At 34.2% G+C, this 2,795-nt stretch overlaps 1 pseudogene; it reads right to left on the bottom strand.

Moving 5' to 3' along the window:
• Window positions 1-811: 811 nt before the first annotated feature.
• Window positions 812-2,549, bottom strand: LOC108844741 (WRKY transcription factor 18-like; annotated as a pseudogene).
• Between the last annotated feature and the right edge of the window lie 246 nt (window positions 2,550-2,795).

Genomic DNA, 2,795 nt, shown 5'->3' with positions numbered 1-2,795 from the left:
TGGCCCTTTAACAAATTGAAATGGGCCTTTATAATCAATTAAACAACATTAGAAATGAACTTCTTATAAATACTAGGAGCTGGCCCGCCCGTAATTTTGCATTAATATTATCTTTGTTATATCTAAATTATGCTTTTGATGAGTTTAAAGATTTGATTAATTTTTTGTATGAAACTATATGTTGAATGGTTTTTTTAAATATACATGTTCATCTTGTTTGGAGTGTTAAAGCTGTCCAATTCGTCTACTGTTGTTTTCATTGTTTAAATGGGAATATGTTTTGTTCTGTCTATATATTTTGTAGTTATTCTGTTTGTTTTTTAAATGTCATATATTATCATGTCTCTATTGAGCTTGTCATTGCTGGTTTTTCTTTTTCTTTTAAAAAGATGGGTTCATGTAAGATGTTATAATTACATTTTGAGAACATGATTGGAGACTCGCTGCTAAACTGAATAGATTTATTATGAGGACCCGTAACTAACTTCCATTTAATTGACTTCCCACTTCTAGTGCTACCTGAAATTAGTAAGGATTTTGGTTTTATTAGAAACGCAAGTAAAGTCATGAGAGTTAAGTGCTGGTGTATGTGTAGATGTCTATCTTTAGACTTTGTGTGTTGTTTGTTCAAAACAAAAAAAGACTTTGTGTGTTGTTTTTTTTAAATTTAAATATACATACGAATGGAAGTAATGTTTGTTAAGGATGTCTTGCTTCCAAGCCAAGATCATATCATACACAATATATTTTCACTTACTTGTCTCAATTGAATCAACATTTTAAAAACCATTTAAAACAAATGACATTTAAGTTCTCTTGAATGCTTATGATTTTTTATGTACTTTTAATATTTATATACACTTAAGGTTTCATCTTTTTCTAAGTAACAGCTACAATTTGAAAGAGAAGAAAATGTTCTAGACTGCTCCATCAATCTACCAGATATAGCAGCCGCAAGAGTAGCAACAAACATTGAATCAATAGTTAACCAAGACACCATTTGTTAAACCAAAACCTTTTGCATCATTCCCCTTTTGTTCTCCAAAGCTGATATATGTGCACCACGAACCATATCCAAAGTCACAGTGCTTATCCAAGTGGTTATGTTTCCCTTCATCACTACGGATGGATCCTGTGCGCTCCATTGCACCTAAAAAACAAAACATAAGCCAAAGATCATCATAAGACAGCTGAAGTGCAGAGATAAACGATTACAAATGAAAATTAAGTCCAATGTGTGTGCACATACCTTCTTTTTTACTGGATAAAACGGGCTAACGAACATCTAAAGTAAGCTCTAGGCGCAGGGGTATCTCTTGTAACCTTATGCCCATATTCCTCCATTGATACACATCTTTTACTGTCTGCAAAGTAATTTCACAATATTGCAGTGTTTAGTTCTTATTTGTCCATAGCAAACATAAACATGAATACCACAAAACACTTACCAAGCTTGTATCAGGAGTATCAGCAGGTTCAAAGACTGTTGAAGAAACCAAGTGCTCGTAGCTTGGTGGTAAAGGAGGTATAGCTGTACTGCCCGCCACCTGGGTTCGAGCCTTGGCCACAACGGATTTAACATCTCTTCCGTTGGGGCGCTGGACCCTCTTCAGGGGATAGTTGGGAATGTGGCTGCCCAGATACCAGAGTTATCAAAAAAAAAAAAAAAAAAAAGACTGTTGAAATCTTTGGTTTTTTTAAGATGTTACTGACTGCTCTTTTGCGTGAAAGAAGCTGATTTTTCTGCTCATGTTTCTGCTGTTGATCTTGGTTGCTGGAGTTGTTCTCCAAAAAAAACAACAGTCAAACAGCATAATTATAATTACCTCCAAATAATTTTTGGGTATGCTTGTTGCTACAATAACCTTTGGTATACGCCGTAGACCTGTAATTTTTCAAGAAACGCAACAGATATTGCATCGAACACACTTAACCAAACCGATACTTCCATCTAAATGTTTTAGGTTTGGACTGATGTTAAATGTTCCATTTTTTTAATAAGAGAACTGACGACAATAAAAAAAAGGTTTTGATGTGAGGATGAGGCTGACCTTTGAATTATAATGGTTGCCATAAAACTGTCTTTTCCGTGTGCTTCTTCACTGAATGTCTGCACAAAAAAATAAAAACAATCACAACATCATCGAAACTTAAATTCTTCTTTTCAGAACAATTCTTATTGAATTCTTATCCGATGACACTGGTTTATGATTCTTATTGAATTTCGGTTTCTATGGGATCGAAGCATCGTTATGAATTGGAAGAAGTGAATCTCTCTAATACCAGCTTTTTCCTCTTTGGGGTTAGCAAGTCTTCCAACCATAGCAGCAAAAATAGCATCTTAATTCTCTGTTCTTGAAACTCTAGCAGCTTAAAAACATTGCTTCTTCTTTCTCAACATTTTTGAGAATACAGAAAATTACAATGAAAAACAGAGCTTAAAACCAGTTAAAACCATAACAATATAACTGAGAAAATAAACTGAAAATAAAAATACATCAGTTTCTCTGAATTAAACAAAAGTAATTTGAGACTGTGGATAAGACCAAACTCACATGATCGATCTGGCTGAGCTGGTCCTCGTGAGAATTCGATGAAATAAGCGGCAATTTACGGTGGAGAGCTAAGATTTTCTGATGGATTTAGTGGTCGTGGATGTAGCTTATTTATAACAGGTTTCATTTTATATAGGAGGGGGAGGATCAAGGGGGAAGTGAAACGAAAAATTTAAGAACACTTTAAAGATCATCATTGATTGTTTAAGATAATGGAGGAACTCATAGATCGGAGAAGAA

The sequence above is a fragment of the Raphanus sativus genome, chromosome 3 (assembly GCF_000801105.2).
Source record: "Raphanus sativus cultivar WK10039 chromosome 3, ASM80110v3, whole genome shotgun sequence".
Lineage (NCBI taxonomy): Eukaryota > Viridiplantae > Streptophyta > Magnoliopsida > Brassicales > Brassicaceae > Raphanus > Raphanus sativus.
Note: the sequence above shows the minus strand (reverse complement) of the source record. Positions and strands in the feature narration are given on the sequence as shown.